This window comes from Pinus tabuliformis, chromosome 9 (assembly GCF_031772625.1).
Source record: "Pinus tabuliformis cultivar Carrire ecotype Pingquan chromosome 9, CPIR1, whole genome shotgun sequence".
Classification (NCBI taxonomy): domain Eukaryota; kingdom Viridiplantae; phylum Streptophyta; class Pinopsida; order Pinales; family Pinaceae; genus Pinus; species Pinus tabuliformis.
The window spans coordinates 98,046,020-98,066,511 of NC_142307.1; the positions used below are offsets into that span (position 1 = coordinate 98,046,020).

The 20,492-nt window shown below is 37.7% G+C and overlaps 1 pseudogene; it reads right to left on the reverse strand.

The window, feature by feature from the left end:
* The window catches only part of LOC149147272 (mannan endo-1,4-beta-mannosidase 6-like), a 50,396-nt pseudogene that overhangs the window by 23,592 nt on the left and 6,312 nt on the right, over positions 1–20,492 (reverse strand).

Consider the following 20,492-nt stretch of genomic DNA (forward strand, 5'->3'; position numbering starts at 1 on the left):
GACCCCATTTCATAAATGTGAACCACCTACCCTATATGTCTCAAATATGAAAGGTCTAGTTCTTCCTCATACCTGGAACACTTGTTCATCATAAACGTTAGGAGATGTTTGCATAGCCCTCCAACATCTGTCATTGAAAGCCAAAGTTCGCCCTATAGTAAGTCCTACTGAAGCAGCCTCTTCAAGGACTGAGCTAATTTTGTGTTGGGCAAAAGGATAAATGGCAAGGATCATCAGCCAATATGCATTCAAGCCATTCACATAGAATGGTGATCCATTAAAGACAAACTACATGCTATTTATTCTCACCATACTCCTTGATGGTTCTTGTTCATTCTCCATCTACGTGATCAAAACAAACTCAACAGAATACTTGTAGATATCCATAACAATGCTAAGATTTGTGATAATATGATCAAGAGAAGTGAGGGTACCTGTGAATATTTATGTAGTCAGCTACATTTTGCTCTGGAATTCAAATTTTATGAGTTTTGAGAAAAGAGTATCTCACAAAATTATAGATACAAGCATCCTACCACAAAACAAGGAAACTACTGGGATCAAAGGAAAAAGAACCATTGGAACCACTAGATAAAAATCGGTTCACTAATTGAAAAATGGAATTGGCTATGACAAAACCTAGCGCCAATCCCACACATAGTAGACAAGAATCAGAAAAAAACTAAGAAATTAAATAAAAGTAACAGTAAATCCAAATGTATTAAATTTCTTCCAACATAGTACCGTTCATTCAACTCTTCTCAGGATGAAAATGAAACCCCATCCGCTGCCATTAGAGCTCAACATTCATCCATGGATACAGAGAAATTGAAGATCCCGCGGTTTTTTCAGAAACACCTTCGATTCGTCCCCTGGAAATCACATGCTTTGTTGTAAGTAATTCTTCCCAGTGTTCTCCATCATTTGTCCTATTGAATATCATCTTCCCACAGAGTCCTACAACAACAATAAGAAACACATAAATAATTTTAGGCCTAAGCGATGGGTATGGATGCAAGTCCAATATTGTTTTGGTTATAACGAGATCTTTGATTCAATGGTGGCAAAAATTTTAATCATCTAACATCCTAACAGAACATCATATCAGAGGGATCATAGTAGGACACGTAAGACAAGAGAGGAGATGGTTTCAGAGGGGAACGCCTTACGACATAATTGTGGTAAATCAATGTCATAATAGAATTGCACTTTAATATAGTACCACTGAATTAAAGTGACTGAAAATTAAAAACTACATAATTAAAATATAAGTATAATAACCACAAATATAAAATAAAACCTATATTGAAGTCAAAACTATAGAAGTTAGTATAAAAACTATTTCATGCTAATGAAAATAACTTCAGTCGAGTTACATAGTACGAAAACCATTAAACTAAATAAATAGTAAGTTAAAGCAAAATTAAACCAACAAATTGTGAAAACACACCTGAGTTAATGCATCATCAGATACTACAATAGAGGTTATTAAATCGATTCATAAAGTATGATGCACCTGAAAAAATAAACTGGATTTTATAGTTGTTATCATGTCAAACTAGTTGGTGAAGGATGCTACGAATATGTAAAAACATGCTCTAAATGCCCTCTTTTGTTCCTACTTTTGGTCTCGTTAATTCTGTTTGGGGAGTTCCATTCCAACGACAATGTATATATACAAAATAATTCCTCAACAATAACAAAAGAGGGATATCCCATTTAAACTCTGGGAAGATGGGCCAAAAACTAGCAACACAGAAAGAAGTAAATCAAAGAAATCAAAGAAGAATACATTAAAATGTTGGGGCTACAAAAAGAAAAACTACTTTGTTACCATCTTTATAAGTGTTAATTTTTGTAGCTCAGATAGGAGTTCTAGTCTCAGGTGGTGCCAATGAGGCTAGAAACATAGATGAATTAATTATCTCTAATAACCAAAAAACGTTTCTAAGGAAAATTGTCTTATTTAGATTTAATTAGGCAATTTAATTATTTTCCTCAGTCTAGCCTCCAAAAAGTTGTTATTTAATTAGGATTAATGAGACAAATTGATTTTTCTCTAACGACTTCTAGAAAAGTGATGGAATGAAGTCAAGATGATCTTATCCATCGATTTTGAATAGATCATGGTCGCCAATTACTCAAAGAAAATTTATGAGAGGATATTTATGTTACTTTTGGAGATAGAGTGATTTGCAGTGATAACAAGAGCGCAATGATAGCGTGGGAGACACCAGAAATGGGGTTTCAATAGGAGAAATTGAGGAGAGAAATTATGGAAAGGGTCTTCACGAAGATTCCAGTTTTTTGAGAGAATGAAAGAGGCTAAACTATTTCTACAAAGAGAGACCACATTAGCAAGTGTGAGTTGCTGGAGCTACAGATCGATTTCCAGTTTCCAAAGATAATTACTGGAGGAATTGCAATTAGCTTTAACGAGTTGTTGGAGGAAGTGTGAGTTGCACAAAGAGCATTGAGTTTATTTGCAGAGGTTTGATTTGATTAATAGAAGTGAAGGAAAAATATTGCCAAATATTTGTCAATAAGAGGCAAGCAATTTATGTAATCCTTGACTTCGTAAAGAATAATAAAACCCTCATCTATAGAACTAGTTTTCCCCACACTGGGGTTTTTCCAGGGATATTTGTCCAAAAATATCGGCGTCTATTATTTTGTGTGTGTGATATTTTCTTAACTCTTGTGATTTAATTTGGGTGAAGTTGGAAGAATGTTTTATAAAGTATTTTTCGTATATGACTTACATAAGAAAATTAATCTTTTAAAAATAAGTGAATAATAACTAGATTAACTGTAACATTTAAAAATTTCACATGGTATAGGAGAAGATCTATGGGCAGAAGAGTCTTAGCGCAGACACATGAAGAGTAAATCGAGGGTTTATAAAACCTAGTTCATTTTCTTTAGATTTATTTGGGCATTTCTAAATTTACCAAAGGTTTTTTTTTTTTTTTTTTAAATCGCTTCAGCGAGATTGAGAGATTGGGACAAAATATATGTTGCCTCTAATTTGATGCCTAGAAAGCTAGAATTTCTTTGTTGCTAGAAGAAAAATGGTATCAAGGAATATGCAGCCAATGTTGTAGTTGTACCCACAGATCCAACACAACTTCTTGAATATATGAAGTAAGATGCCAAAGAAAGGAGGATAATTATTGATGGTGTTAAGGATCATATTGCTCCACATATCAAAGATTTGGATACAGTGATGAAAATGTGTGATTCCATTATGAAGTTGTTATAGGATGCTACCACTAACGAGAAGATGATTCTCAAAGAGAAGCTGAGAAATACCCAGATGAATAAGGGAAAAAGAATTGTGAGTTACCTCACCAGAGTTCGAGTTATCAAGGATGAGTTAGAAGCTATTAGAGATAAACCATATGATTATGAGCTTGTGCGAATAACCTTGGATGGGTTTACTAAGAAGCGATATGTCTTCATTCAAATCATCAATGGATGAGACACCTTACTGACTTGGGATTGGCTATGGCACGATTTCACTAAGGACGAATTTCGACTAAGCCTTCTTACTGGGAACGATAGCAAGCATCTCAAAAGCAAGGAGGAATGGGAAAACATGGACCTAGCATCAAAATGGAAGGTGAAGAAGGGTTCTAGTAAAGGTCCTAACCCGAAAATTGAGAATAAGAAAAATGAAAATTTTCAGGTCAAATGCTACAGATATCATGAGTTTGGCCACTATGTCATAAATTTCTTACAAAGGAAGAAAAGCTAAAAGAAGGGCAAGAAGCATATGAAGGCTTCAGCGAATGCAGTTGAGCTCTCTAGCCGGATGGAACAAGAGTTTGCACTCATAGCTTGCCTGACAAGCTCGACCTCACAAGGTGTTTGGTATATATATAGTGGAGTGTCATTTCATATGACACGAGTTAGGGAGTACTTCTCCAATTACAAGGAGGACATCAAATTCCATATTTAGATGGGGAACAATTCTAAGTGTAATCCAGTTGAGAAAGGGATTGTTCTATTTTAGAGGGAGTCTAGCACACTAATTCCCATTCATGATGTGTTGCATGTGTCAAGTTTGGGCATGAGCCCAATTTTTGTATCTATCCTCTAGGATAAAGGGTACTATAACCCATAGATATTGGAGTTAAGAGTGGTTGAATTTATAGTTTGTAGTTTGATACTCCTAAGGTACTAGTGAGAAACAACGATCCTAGAGAAAAGGGGGAGTCATGGCATAGGAGGATGGGCCATATTCATCATGGAGCATTTAAATTGCTTCAAGAGATAGTGGCAAGTGTTCTATAAGTGAGAATAGAGCATGGTGATGTACGTAGTGGATACATGTTGGGGACGTTTGAAAAAACAACTTTTCCAACAAATGACACCAGATGCAAGGGTTGTAACACCCCACCCCACATTTACCTGCTTTTACAAGCTCACCCAGGTAAACATGAGTAAAAAGATACTATGCATGACCCAACATCCAAGTTCCAGTTACAGATTTGGGGTCTACCATCCTGCACTTACTGCAACCTTATAAGGACATGTAATCATCTAGACATCAGACCAATTCCACCGGTGACCATTCCCTTAACTAGAACAACCTTTTTCAACCACTTTACCTCTTAGTTACACACATGAAGATCTATGCATGCGGTTAGAAAGATCTAACCTCATGTGCACAACTCACACTCAACGTGGCTACAACCAAAATTTCTAGGATCTTAGAGTGTGACTATAAAACCTCGTCCATATTTTAGGACTAGTTCCAAGCCAACTTCCCACAACTGTCCAAAATCCTTCAAAATCATCTTAATCACCTACAGGAGTCATAACTCACTATTCTTGACTCATTCCCTACTCAAACTTAACAAGTACATGAAATTCATTTAGACAAACACTTTCTAAACATACAACTACATATCATGAATGCATATGTGTTCACTATATCAATAATTCCATTGGAGAACCATCCAAACGGCTTATTTCCATCTCTTGCTAGCTACATCGAACACATATTAGCTCATGCATTCAAATATATAACCAAGATCCTATCAACCATGGATTAAATCCACAACAATACCACATCACATAATGATAAATACACCATGATTACAACCAACATTTAACCAGAGAGAGACCATGACTAATGAGTCATAAAATCACCACAATAATACATAAATTTGCTTAACGATCATAGTAAAAAATAACTCATATTAGCATATAAAAATTCCAACCGAGTTAGGGAATACCTTGAACCAAATCCCCCCCATGCCATATTCCATGAATGAAAGTGGGATCACATGGGATGAACCAAAATAGAATCAACCAAGGCTTCTAGAGGTTAAAATACCTCAACCCTTCAGCAGAATGATTTCACATAAATCGATCAATAAATCACCAAAACCAAAAACGTTAGAATGCCTCCAACCTTCTCACCATACCCAGAGAAATTTTCCTGTCCCCACCCATCCTTCAAGAGTTCCATGAGAGAGCCCATCTCCACCCTTGACCCTTAGGAATTTCTCGAGACCACCTAATTGGTATCCAAAGTTTATCGACCATCCAAAGATTAAACCAAACAAGGAACCCACAACACCATGGCTATCCAAGGAATGACTAAGCCAAGGCTACAAACCATTGTCAATCCAATAACATCCCATTCCAATGAAAACAAACATACACTGCAAACCAATGCATGCACCATGCATCAAATCCCCACATGCTAAATCACACATGCACACTATTACCTGCAATACCACAACTATATTTTGGCTTACTTTTCACTGTCCAAACTTCCTCTTGTGCTCCCTTGTTTTCCTTTGCCTTCTCCTTTGCTTGTTCTCTGGCCCTTCGAGTTTGATTTCTGAAACTGATCAAAAGCTGAGCAAAAGGTTGTCAATTGTTTTTCAAGTGCATTTTTATCATTGATGTCTCATGTCTCTTTCTTTCTTTTTTCCTTTTTCTACATTTTCCCCTAATTTCTCTCTAATTTCCCTTGCATGCGTATTTGTGTCCCTTCATCTCACTTTTATCTCATTTTCCTTTATTTCTCATATTAAATTGTCATTTAATGCCTCGTTCATTCCTGGATTTGGTTCATTAATTTTGTTTATTCCTGGATTTGGTCTCATTAATTTTGTTTAGCGAAATACATTTCAACTGCAATGAACATATACAAAATCACTGCAAAAATTTGCATCCTTCCCTCTTGTATGGAGTTTTTTTTCTTCTCAATGAATTCGGGTATTTATTTGCTTTAATACAATAACCCGTTTTAGCGGCTTGGTAAAATTATGTCATGGCGATATTCTCATGGAGAAATCGATATATAGATTTTTAAGTTGTGATGCTCCAGTTATCACTTAGAGGCATGCAACATATCAAAGCTTTTCTTTACTAATCAACTGTTGTACATTGTGGATGTAATTCATGAATTCATGTTTCATGTTTCCAACTATAGATTGCAATCAATATCCATTTGAATCGAAACTCCTACTTTTGTGAATCTATGAGATTGGTCTTGTTTGTGGTTTGAGTTAGTCTCCACGGTTTGACTTTTTTCAACTTAGTGAAGCGATTTGAAATGCTCATCACGATATGATTCATACGCTAGCTCACATTTACAAACGAAGTATCTCAACCATCTTTGGCTTGGTTCTCTCTCCGATATCATGAAGTTGATTTCGGTGATCTCTTCCAGTGGTCGTATGCAGATGTGAGCGGTGGATAGTGACTACGTGGGAATCGTAGAGGGTTTTTGAGCTGGCAGGGTTTGGAATGAAAGAAAGATATAAGTATTTGGATGCTTGTGAATATACACCAGTTCCACGTGTTTGAAACATCCTGGAGACCTCCCCTATTCTTCCCAGAAGATATGGTAGGATTTTGAAGCTATAAATTATTTCATTTCATTGATAGATATTACTTATCTTCGGTGTTGAGCGTCAATAATTGATAACAAGGGGAAATGAGAGTTTAGTGAGATAATTTGTTGAACTGGAGTGGGAGAAAAAAACACGATAGAAAATTAGAAGTCGAAGATCTAATTACTGAAGTGCAGAGGAAAAATCATCAATTAACCCTCAATACATCCTAAATTCATGTCAAATGCATATTTTCAGTGATTGGTCTTGCAGTGAGGCCATGCGGAAGCCACATGGATGCCCACATCACCCCGGCGTTCCCCGGCATGCCCTAAGATTAATGTCACGGGCTGACATGTTAACCCTCAATGTGTTTTACAATATAATGCACATGGGTTGGGCTGCAGTGGAATTTTACAATAATCATGGTGTATAAAACATATATAAAAAATGTAACATATGAATTTATTTACTTGGGATGGAACTTTACATGAGATTTATGGTGTTCTATGATATTTGTTTTTCATATCTTTTTTTTAATACTTTACCTTATATACAAAATATTATTTCTGTGAGTGTGGGGGCTTGAACTCAGTGCTTTTGAGCTTGGCCTTTTTTATTTTATTTAATATATTTACATTATTATATTATGGAATTAATTAAAACTATATTACAATAAAATAAAATTAATTAAATTTAATTGTATTTATATATTTTTAATTAAAATGGTTAGTGTTTACATTTTTTAAATTTTTTGAAAATCTATAAAAAGGAAAAATACATATTTACAGGATTTAAGCCTAGGTAATGAAAATAACCAAATTTCAACCAACTGTGAATTGAAATTGAGTGAATTTTTTGGCGTTGGAAAGCTAGCAGGGAAACGAAAGCAATGGAGTAATAAGCGACGAAAATTGAAACAGCTGAAAACCCTCAGAGAAAAGGAAAGTAACCTTAAAATGTCATTCCCCAGGTTAAATGGAGGACCCCATAATTTTTGAAATTAAGAGGAGTTTAGTGGCGACAATACAACATCATGCCAACAATGGTAGGATACTACTACTTCTGGTGATAGATTACCTCTTCCTTCACGTATGAGCATGAAAATGAATAGGAAAGAGGGTTAGATCGGTTATATTTTGATGACGCATGATATGTGGAGAGGATGTGGCTGATGTTGAGCAACACCCCATTGACAATGCATCACAAAGGGATTACAATTGGTGTAATTTTCTATTATTGTTTTGGATGCCTCTAACATGAGTGCAAGAAAATTGACCACCATATTTGAGATACATAATGTGAAAAAAAAAAGCACAAGAAAAAGTTGGAGGGAATGTGGTTGATGGCACAGGACTCACTCATGTAGGCATATGATCCCAAGGAACTTAATGGGGTTGCACTGGAGGCTGGGAAGCATGAGCTAGAATCACTCCTAGCCAACCCTAAGGGCGAAGGTTAGGAGGACATGTTGGAGCTAGGGCGACTATTGCTAACATAGTTAGAGTAGGATCAGGTAGGTATGGCTTGGGAGTCACTCAAGAAAAACACCAAGTAAAACTCAAGAAATGGCTACACCATGAGGGGGCACTTCTTGTGAGGGTTCAAGAGTGGTTATAAAGAACGTTGGTTCTAATAGCCAAGGCCCTACAAAAATGAGTTGAGTACTTGTTTTGTGTTCTTAAGAGAGTAAGCACTTAAGTGAGTCACTTGTTCGATGTTGAACCTATAGAAACCAACATTGACCAAGTAAAGAGTGTGTTGCAGTCCTTAGAACAAGTTATGAGATATCACACCAAGGCATCCCTCAGGCTATGTCTTAGCAAGGTGGGTTGGAATAATCAAATTCTTGGAGTGGTGTGTGAGTTCAATATCCTAGGTAGTAGACAAGTGTTTTTGCTATGCTAATGGATAGGGAAGCAAAGTAGGGATGCCATCTAAAGAGGATGTTGAGAAGGGCGATAAGTGGTACCCTAAATGGAGCGAAGAACACGTGGAAGGAAATATGGTTGTTGCAAGATGGAAAAACCCTCAGGCTAGCCACATGATGAATTTTTGGTTCATGTTTATGAGTCATGGTGCATGGCTAAGAAGCAAGTGACTATGAAGATTGGATGATAGATTATGGGAGGTTTAGGAGAGCATGAGGCTCAGAGTGTGTCAAGGAGAGAGAATGGAAGTCAAATCAATAATTAAAAAATAACAATTATTATTACTATAATGGACTCATAATTATTGCATGTAACTGAGCATACTATTGTAAGACCTGGTAAGTCATGTGTACCCCTGGAAAATTGCCAAATTACCAATAAAGTGTGGTGTTAGACCTAGGTGATAGGGGTGAATGTTTGGTTAAAGTAAACCACAGGTATAAAATTTCAGTAGGGTAATGGCTAGAGTGCGTAGGACTAACTCACTTGCCTAGTTTGGGTAGTTTTAGTCAAGGAAACCCCAAATCAAGGTTTAACGGGTGATTATTAGGTAAACTTGACATGGGGAAAGATTCAAAGTTGACCAAGTCAAATGGTAAGTGTTTTTGGGCACGTGGTTTAGAGTACATGTGGTTTATTGCCAATAAAATTCATGTAATGAAGCCTTGAAAAGCCTTGCAATACTTACATGTAACGGGGCCTAGGGGAGTGAGCGACGAAGGCTCACTTGGCTAGCATGGCTAGGCTTTTGTCCAAGGGATCTAATGGAATTCCATTAGGTTAGGTTTATCCCCAAAGTTATGGTTTTCTGAGGGTAAGTTGTGTGCATTATGTCTTTAATTTTGTTGTTGGTTGTGTTATGTTACCCTTAGTAATTTATACTATCTCACGGTAAATTTATATTGGTTATTAGGTGGAGACATTATGTGCTTTCGATTCCCATGTGATTTGGTTGACTTGTACTAGTTTACATTCCCTTAAGATTTTAATTCCTTAGCCTTTGAATTTGGTTCACAAGTTGTCAATTGTAAGAAAGGTTGCATTATAGTTGACCTATCGTTGGGTGGACAATTGAAGTCCCTCCCTCAAATTCTAGTTATCTAACTTAATAAGATAATTATATCCACTTCTATAGATATGTGTGTGTGTGTGTGTGTGTGTGTTGCACTGTGAATAATGAAAGTTAGTGATGTATGTTATGCTAATGTGTGTATCAACATTGTTTATGGCAGAATGTGATATTCTTGGCTGGCTCTAATAAGATGTATCTATATGTTCTCATGTTTATGAGGTGTTGGGAGGCCTTTTTTCTTGAGATATTTTACTGATATACATAGTTTTTTACATGGTTTGAATGAATTCTTGATGTGAATAGTTCATTGCTACTTTATGTGGAATTCTATTATTTTATATACCAATAATTATTTATTGGTTAAGACTATTGGATTTCTTTATGTCATAATATATGTTTCACCAGTAGATCTAATGGATTTTTCTGGGATCCATTGTGTGGCTAATATGATGCCACTATGTTGGAAGTTATAGAGCTATGTTAGCTATGGGTTGGCTCGTTTCTATGCCTAATGATAGGCATGTTGAATGTTTCATTGATGTGTCATGGCTATGCATAAAATCGTTAATACCAATGTGGAATAAGGGATTTAACCTTGTCAACTTCATTTTTCTAAGAATCATTTTTCTTTAGAGAAAGTTTGGGCAAGTCCCTAAGAGTTCAGTGGAATTTCTAAGTCCAAGCGTAGAAGAAATTAGACTTGTATCGGGGACATAGTTATCTTGTTAAAGTTAATTAGATGATATTACCTATATGGTGTTTTTAATGTTAATATGAATGATTGTCGCTTTATACAACAATAAACCACATTGTTAGGTGATAATTTGGAATGGGTGTTGTAGACAGAAAGCACAATTCCAAGGTTCAGTGTCAAAGGATGAGAAAATTTATGTCACACCATCTATTTAGCCCCAGGCTTAAATGCAGTCCTTTCCAAACTTGGGCATGGTTAATGAAGAGCATGATAGAGCTATCTTTTGTTTATAAATAGAAAGCACGAAATTACATGAATGACTCAAAATTCATTAGAGAACTTTTGAGGTCTAAAATGGGCCTCCTAAGAAAAACGTACAACCAAAATAAAATTTATAAGAACCAATAGGATTCAATATGATGATGTCAACCATGGGGGATGATTCACCATTTTTGGGGTAAAAAAGTTAAAAGATTAAAAAATAATAAAATAATAAAACTACTTTTTCAACTTGTATTTTCAACTTATCTCCCTAAGGTTTTACTCATAGAGAGATAAGTTGAAAATACGAGTTTAAAAAGTAGCTTTTTCTTTTTTTCCTCTAAAATTTGATAATGTAATGTAATCTTGTTTTTATTATGTCCACTATTATTTTATAATTTCCTTAGGAGGCCCATTTTAGACCTCAAAATTCCCCTAATGGTGGGACTTGAAATAGAATAAGCTGGCAAATCCCATAAAGGCTAGGTAAGCCTATGTGGTTGCCACATAGTTGGAATGACATGGTAAGGTAAGGTTGATGACATGACATATTATTGGAGTGATATGAAATAGGCATAAATAACCTTTTTGGAGGGCCAAGTGGTTTTTTTTGGATGATAAGTGGCGCCGACAAGGGATGACATATGGTAAGGTAACATCACCATGATGTTAATGTGACGTTAGCAAGATGCATTGAAGGTAGGGTGACATGGAGTCAGAGTATGTGGAATCTATGTAGACACATGGATAGGTGGTGCCATTTGACATGTCATATCATCTCGGACTATGCCCAATGGGATATTCGTGAGGTTAGCCCTTGTTTGTTGGTGTGGATATTAAAGAGCGTGACATCAAATTTGGTGTTTTAGGACAAGAAAGATGTAGGTTTTAACCCTATACAGGAATTAACTATAGATGAATTCTAAAAATAGAAAATAAACAATGACGAGAATATAAACAAATACACAGAGATTTCCCCTCGATCCCAAAACCGAGACTACAAGATTGATTTTTCATTATGTTCCTTTCAATGTTACAATACATATATATACATGTTGAAGCATTCATAAACCCCAATCTATTAACCCTGGATTAGAACATAATCCTAGCTCCCTTGACCAGATCTACAAAATACCATGGCAAAAAACCATCATGCCGAAAACCATGTGCAAAACCCATGCACAAAACCATAGGTAGGTCCACCCACCTAATATAGGGTCTAAAAGAAAACTCTTGGGGTGCTTGCTCGGACCTCGTGCAACAAACAAGGGGGATTATCACCCACCACCCCGACCTCCACGCCCCACCGCACCACACCCCGCCTGCGCATGCGACTAGGTGTGGAAAGAATATAACACACACCAAACATTCTCCCACTTGTTGTTTTCTTTTCCACAAAAGGGGTCACAGGAGATCTTAGTCATTGGTCCAACCTTGCAACACCCATTGTTTATCTACACGAAGAAAATTTTTCAGTGCTTACAGACTTCATCAAGGCATCTGCAGCATTCTTCAAAGTGTCCACCTTTACCAGGAACACCTTTTTGTCCTCAACCATATCCCTTACAAAGTGATATTGAACATCAATGTCCTTTGTATTTGAATGATAAGTATGGTTCTTTGCCAATAAAATTTCACTTTGGTTGTCACATTATATCCTTATATCGCATTGTACTAACCCCATACTTGAGCACAATCTCTACATCCAAATTTCCTCCTTTCTTGCATGAGTGGCTGCCATGTATTCAACCTCTATAGTTGAAAGTGCCACTATAGACTGTCTTTTGCTCATCCAACTAATTGCACCTACAAATAGATTAAACACATACCCACATGTAGATCTTCTTTGATCCAGATCTGCAACCATTTTGCATCAACAAAGCCATGGATGTCCAAAACTCTACATAATGTTGGAAATAATACTGAGAGGGGGGGTGAATCAGTATTATCAAATTATTTTCAATATACCTTCCAGATTTATACTTTAATTTATTCTTCAGATATTGATCATTAATTTGTATGTCAGTACCATATAATAATGAACAAGAACAAGAAAAATATATAGGCACACCAAAGAACACCAGATATAAGGTGGAAACCCAATGTGGGTGAAAACCACCTGCTGCAATATGTCTCTATCTTCTTTCAATTAGAAACTTCTTTTACAAGGATTTTGTACTGGTGCAGTCCTTTACCAATACGCAGGCTGCAACTTGCAGAGAACTACAACTCTCTCTCGTTTTCCAGTCTCTCCTGGAAGGGAGCTACAACCCCCTTTGCTCTTTTACTTCTTTAAGGACCACGTTTCATTAATTTTCAGACTGGATCCAAGAAGATCAAATAATCATCAAGTACATGTGAATCACCCAATCTCGTTATACAATCAACCAATGAATCACCCAACTTCTCAGAATGTTGTAAACAGAAAAGTAATACCAGTAATCTAAACCCAGAACTCTGCAGCAATAGATAAAAGGCAGCCAACAAATATTTCAAGAAAAGTCCGCAACTTCACCAATATAAACCTGCGGATATCCATAGCTTTTTTGTGCTTGAAATGCGCAGATCTACACCTAGTCCTTCTTCTGCTCCGCATACCTCCGCACCTACTCCTTACGCTGCACTGCGTACCTTAGCTCAGATCCGCACTTGCACTGTCTGCCTGACAGCGTATCCTCTCACTGGTCCTTCTGTTCCTCTGCGTACCTCCACATTGTGATTTCTGCTGCGCTGCGTACCTCGCACTGTGTCTTTTGCTACGCTGCGGATTCCCGCACCTGCGCCTTCTACTGCGATGCGGACCCCCGCACCTACGCTGTGGATCGCCTGCGGACCTCTGAATAGAGCCAAATTAACAGTGCTCCAATGTGCCACACACAGTCAGATCCACAGATCTGGTCATGCGCCCGAGAGATCATGACTTATCAATAGATTCACCTTAAGTTTTCACCTTGATTTAGATCTATCTTTTAAAACCAATCACCCAAAATTTCAGATCTTAAGATATTCAAATTTCACAAGTGTCTAGCCAAGTGATCTCCTTTCCTTTTTATAGTCAAGCCCTTATTCACACCATGGGATAAATCCATCGAAAACCAATACAAGGGATCCAAACAGGGGTTCAATAATTTAGATCCTATACCATGAGCCAAAACCATAGGATCATGAATCGACGGGTTAAATACCAAGGGCCAAACATAAGAAACCCCACGTGAGCGCACTTATGTGCATTGGAGTGAGTGAACTGGGGTCCGCATCTTCTGAAAGGATAACCTGCGGGTATGTCCACACTTCCTGGTCGGCGAACTTGCGGGTCTGCACCTTTTGAACAATGCACCTACGAACCTCTTATTTTCCATCATTTTGAGAGCCTGAACAGAGTTTTTCCACTTGAGTGAGTTTCCATCAAGTACAACACCTGTACCATAGAGCCAAACCAGAATCATAATGCCAACAATCTCCCCCTTTGGACTTGATGGCAACCTCAAGATCCTCAACGTCATTCTCCCCCTTTGACATCAAGGGCAAAGGGTTATGCTCCCCCTGAGAACATGCTTAAGCCTTTGCTTTTCTGATCATGCTCCCCCAGACTATAGATCAGATCTGCAAAAGAAGAAAAAAATTCTTCAAGAAGAACCATAATCCACCAAACACCAAAAATGACCGTGAAAGAGATAGAGACATATTGCAGCAATATTCAGATCAGCATCCATGTTCTCCTTCTGTACTTCCTCCAAGATATTCTACCATAATTCCAACAATGCATTATTAGAAGAATATATTCTCCCCCTGAACCTGTGCCATTCGATCTTCGACCAATCCGTAACCCAGCGAATGTACACGTATACCCCATATGAAACTTGCGTACAACCAACAATCTCTGAAACAGATGAGATTCAACAACAAGATGATGCATCAACAACCCCCAGATTTTGCCTGAGGTATTCAAAGGTCTCCCTGGGCAATGCTTTGGTGAGTATATCAGCAACTTGTTCCTTAGAAGTAACATACTCCAACTTGACCTTTTGTTCGAGCACTTGTTCCCTAAGAAAGTGATACTTGATCGGTATGTGCTTGGTCTTTGAATGCATGACTCGGTTCTTTGAAATTTTGATTGCACTTGTATTATCACATAAGATGGAGATAGGTGGTGTACAAGTGATTTGAAAATCCTGCAAGGTCTGCATCATCCAAAGGAGTTGAGTGCAGCAAGATGCAGCAGCCACATATTCCGCTCCAGCTGTAGATAAAGCAATTGAACTCTGTTTCTTGCTGAACCAAGATACTAATCTGGAACCCATAAAGAATGCACCACCACTTGTGCTCTTCCTATCATCCACGCTTCCGGCCCAATCTGCATCTGTATAAGCATGAAGTGTGAGATCTGTATCTCTAGGATACCATAAGCCATAGTTTTGAGTTCCTTGAAGGTACTTGAAAATTCTCTTCACTACCTGAAGATGAGTTTCCTTTGGATTTGTCTGAAATCTTCCAACTATTCCCATTGCATGCATGATGTCTGGTCGGGTACCTGTCAAATAAAGTAGACTTCCAATCATAGATCTGTAGGTTTGTTGATGCACTGCTGTTGATTCATCATTTGCACTGAGGCTACATCCTGTGACCATGGGGGTACATACTGGTTTTGCATCTTCCATGCCATATTTCCTCAAAATATGCTTGAGATACTTGGTTTGAGACAAGAAGATCCCGCCTTCATTTTTTTGGATTTGCAATCCAAGAAAATATGTCAGTTCTCCAAGAAAAGACATTTCGAATTCTTTTTGCATCACCAAGGCAAAGCTTTGACTCATAGCTTCTTCATTGCTGCCAAAGATAATATCATCTACATACACAACAAGTATTAGCAATTTGTCATTTTGAATTTTTATATAAAGATTGCTATCTGCTGATCCCTTTGAAAAACCTTGTTGATGAAGATATTTGTCCAAACGGTAGTACCAAGCCCTTGGAGCCTGTTTAAGACCATAGAGAGCCTTTTTTAGTCTTCATACAATATTTGGATCATTCCCAAGGATGAAACCATCTAGTTGCTCAATGTACACTTCTTCTTCTAAGTCTCCATTTAGAAAGGCTGATTTCACGTCCATTTGAAATACTTTGAACTTCTGAAAGCTTGAGGGAGCAAGGAACATTCGGATGGCCTCAAGTCTAGCAACGTGAGCAAAAGTTTCTTCAAAGTCTATTCCTTCTTGTTGAGCATACCCTTTACAAACAAGTCTGGCCTTGTTTCTAATTACTTTCCCATTTTCATTCAACTTATTTTTGAAGATCCATTTTGTCCCTATGACATTCTTATCTTTTGGTCTAGGAACCAACTCCCAAGTGTTGTTCTTTTCGATCTGCTCAAGTTCTTCATCCATTGCCTTGACCCAGCATTCATCTTTGCATGCCTCTCTTACATTTTGTGGTTTAGTGGAGGAGAGCAATGCCAAATAGCTTGAGGCTTCTGCAATTGTTCTTCTTGTTTGTACACCTGCCTCTTTCTGCCCCAAAATCTGAGATTCTAGATGATTCTTCTGAACGTACCTGGATGGAGTCTTCTCTTCTATCCTTATCTGTTCCTTTGGTGCCTCTTGAGATTCTTCTTCATCATCAGTCTGATTTGGAGAGTAGTCTTCATCCTCCTTGATATTTTCATAATTTACTTGCTTAGGAATGTATCATTTTTCATCAACCACTACATCAATGCTGTCAACAATTCTTCCAAGTCTTTTATTGTAAGAATTATATGCTTTGTTGTGGGGAGAATAACCAAGGAGAATGCCTTCATCTGCTCTAGGTTTAAGTTTTCCAAGTTGTTCATCATTATTCTTAATATAGCATTTGCTTCCAAAATTTTTGAAATGCTTTACCGAAGGAGTCTCACCATACCAGAGCTCATGAGGAGTTTGAGTGCTGTTCACTCGGACATTCGTTTTGTTGAGAATAACAACCGCAGCAAATGTAGCTTCATCCCAGAAGGTTGCGGGAGTTCCAGACTCATCAAGCATAGCACGAGCCATTTGTTGGACCGTTCTGTTCATCCTTTCCACCACTCCATTTTGTTGAGGAGTCCTAGCTGTAGAGAATTCCCTTCTTATTCCATGTTCTTTACAGAAATCAAAAAATTCATTTGAGGTAAACTCCCCACCTCTGTCGGATCTGAGGCACTTAATTTTGTGATCTGATTCGTTTTCAGCCAAGGCTTTGAAGGATTTGAATTTTTCGAATGCTTCATCTTTGTGCTTCATAAGTCCTAACCAAACCATCCTTGAGAAGTCGTCAATGAATAATATAAAGTATTCTTCTCCTCGAGGTGACCTTGTCCTAAATGGACCACATACATCTGTATGGACTAGCTCAAGAGGCCTGCTAGCTAATCCTTCCTTCTCAGGGAAGTTAGTTCTGGTTTTCTTACCAAACTGACATGATTTGCATATTGTGCTGTCTGGAATTTTGATATTTGGAAGACCACGAACTGCCTGGTATTTGCATGCTTTCCTTATTTGTGAAAAGCTTAGATGCCCCAACCTCCGGTTCCATAACCAGTGTTCATCATCCTTGCTCAAATAGAATTGTTGTTGTCCTTCTTCAAATATGTATAAATTATTTGAAGTTCGTATGCCTTTGATCACTGTTTTCCCCGTATCAAGATCACGAACACTACATCCATTTGATCGAAATATTACCTCAGTTCCTTGATCCCACATATGACTGACACTTAGTAGATTATGCTTCAAGCCATCAACATACAAAACGTTTCCAGCTTTGACCTTTTCTTTCAACTGAGCAGTGCCTTTTCCTTTTATGGCTACAGGCGTATCATTTCCAAAAGAAACTTTCTTTCCCTTTTCTAAAGTAGTATATGATTCAAGTTTTTCTTTATCACCTGTCATATGCTTCGAACATCCGCTGTCGATGTACCATTGATTTTCCTGTCCTTCTGCATATAAAGCTATCCCACATCTTTCTGGTTGCGGTTCCTTTATTCTCCATGTTCTGGCATTTGAGATTTGTTCCTTCTGAGTTTTCTTCCAAAACCTGCTCCTACATTCAGACTCTTCATGACCAAAGTTATTACAAATAGAACATTAAATTTCACTTTCAAGAGTAGAAAAGTTGTTATAGGTCCTCTTCGTGATTCCAGACATACTTATTTGTTTTTGAGCTTCTCTAGTCATGATTGTCTTATAGGCAACACATTGAGCTGCTTTGTGACCAAAGTTATGGCAAGAGAAACATTGACCATTGAAGAAACTTCTGCGATTATCAAATCTACCTGCCAAATGATTGTAGTTTCTATTGTCATCCATTCTTGAGGCAAATTGAGAAGATTTTACCTGTGGCTGGTTGTAGCTTTTGTTCATCCTTAAGGTGGATTGCCCCTGATTTACCTGATGATTTCTATTAGGCCTTTGCTCGCTCCTCCTTGCTGCATCAAGATAACTTTTGGAGGTGGATGCTTGAGAAGTTTCTCCATTATATCCCAGACCTGTCTTGATTAGTGGAGAACGTTGTACATTGATAATCTCATCCAGAGTTTCAGATCCTTCAACAAATTTAAGATTAAGAGCCTTTGTTTTCTCAATTTCTTTTCTAAGGCCAACAATTTCACATTCTAGCTTCTCAAGAAATTTTTCTTTTTCATCAAGTTGAAATTGCAAAGTATCAATGATCACATTATTTTCTTCTAAACATGTCTTGAGTCTAGAAATGTCTTCATAGAAGCCATCCACATCTATAGCATCCATGTAATCATCATCTTCAAAAGCCATTAACAGTTTATAGTGATTACCTCGTTCATCTTCATCACTATTTGATAGTCCATCACTGTCTTCATGAGTGTAATAGCTTTTCTTAGTTGCATTTTGTTTCTTGTTCCATCTAACAGGTTCCTTCCCCTTGTCAATCTTATCCTTATGAGGACATTTGGCAGCATAGTGACCTACTCTTCCACAAGAAAAACATTTGAAAGGTAACTTACCTCTGAATCTTCCAGTACCCCATTGAATATTTCTGACAAACTTTGATTCTTCTTCTTCTTCTGACACGTGTCCTGATTCATAGTACTCTCCTTTGCCTGAATCCTTGAAGGCAACTTCTCTCCTGTCTGATGAACCTCCTTTCCTCATTTCATAAGCAGTTAGAATTCCGTGTAGCTGTGACATTTTAAGGTTTTGTAGATTCTCTTTTTCTTCTATTGCAGAAAATTCAGATTCAAACCTAGGGGACAAATATCTTAGAACTTTTTCAACCACAACAGCCTCTTTTATTTCTTCACCCAAATTTTTCATACAATTAACAATCTCATCTACACAAAGAAAATAGTTAGCCACACTTTCATCATTGTACATTCTGAGATTTTCATACTGAATTCTGAGGGTTTGAAGTTTTGCTCGTTTTACCTGATCATCTCCTTCATAGCTCAGAACAATCTTGTCCCATATTTCTTTTGCAGATTTATACTGCATAACCTTCACGAATTCTGATTGAGATAGACATCCTAGAAGAGTATTAACCGCCTTTGAATTTTTTTCATATTTCTCCTTCTCAGCCGGATCTGTAGGAGTTGCTGATGGAAAAGCATACCCTGTGTCTATGATATCCCAGACTTCTATACCAAGAGATTGAAGATAGGAAGTAACTCTTACCTTCCAATATACAAAGTTTGTCCCATCAGAAATCGGTGGCTTGATTGATGCTTCCCTCTCGTAGTTGCTCATGATGGATATTGATCATTAATTTGTATGTTAGTACCATATAATAATGAACAAGAACAAGAAAAATATATAGGCACACCAAAGAACACCAGATATAAGGTGGAAACCTAATGTGGTTGAAAACCACCTGCTGCAATATGTCTCTATCTTCTTTCAATTAGAAACTTCTTTTACAAGGATTTTGTACTGGAGCAGTCCTTTACTAGTATGAAGGCTGCAACCTGCAGAGAGCTACAACTCTCTCTCGTTTTCCAATCTCTCCTAGAAGGGAGCTACAACCCCCTTTGATCTTTTACTTCTTTAAGGACCACGTTTCATTAATTTTCAGACTGGATCCAAGAAGATCAAATAATCTTCAAGTACATGTGAATCACCCAATCTCGTTATATAATCAACCAATGAATCACCCAACTTCTCAGAATGTTGTAAGCATAAAAGTAATACCAGTAATCTAAACCCATAACTTTGCAGCAATAGATAAAAGGCAGCCAACAAATATTTCAAGAAAAGTCAGCAACTTCACCAATATAAACCTGCGGATATCCGCTACTTTTCTGTGCCTGAACTGCGCAGATCGGCACCTGGTCCTTCTTCTGCTCTGTGTACCTCTGCACCTACTCCTTACGCTGCACTGCGTACCTCAGCTTAGATCCGCACCTACACTATCTTCCTGACAGCGTATCCCCGCACTGGTCCTTCTGTTCCTCTGCGTACCTCCGCATTGTGATTTATGCTGCTCTGCATACCTCGCACTGTGTCTTTTGCTACGCTGCAGATTCCCGCACCTGCGCCTTCTGCTGCGCTGCGGACCCCCGCACCTGTGCTGTGGATCGCCTGCGGACCTCTGAATAGAGCCAAATTAACAGTCCTCCAATGTGCCACACACAGTCAGATCCACAGATCTGGTCATGCGCCCGAGAGATCACGACTTATCAATAGATTCGCCTTAAGTTT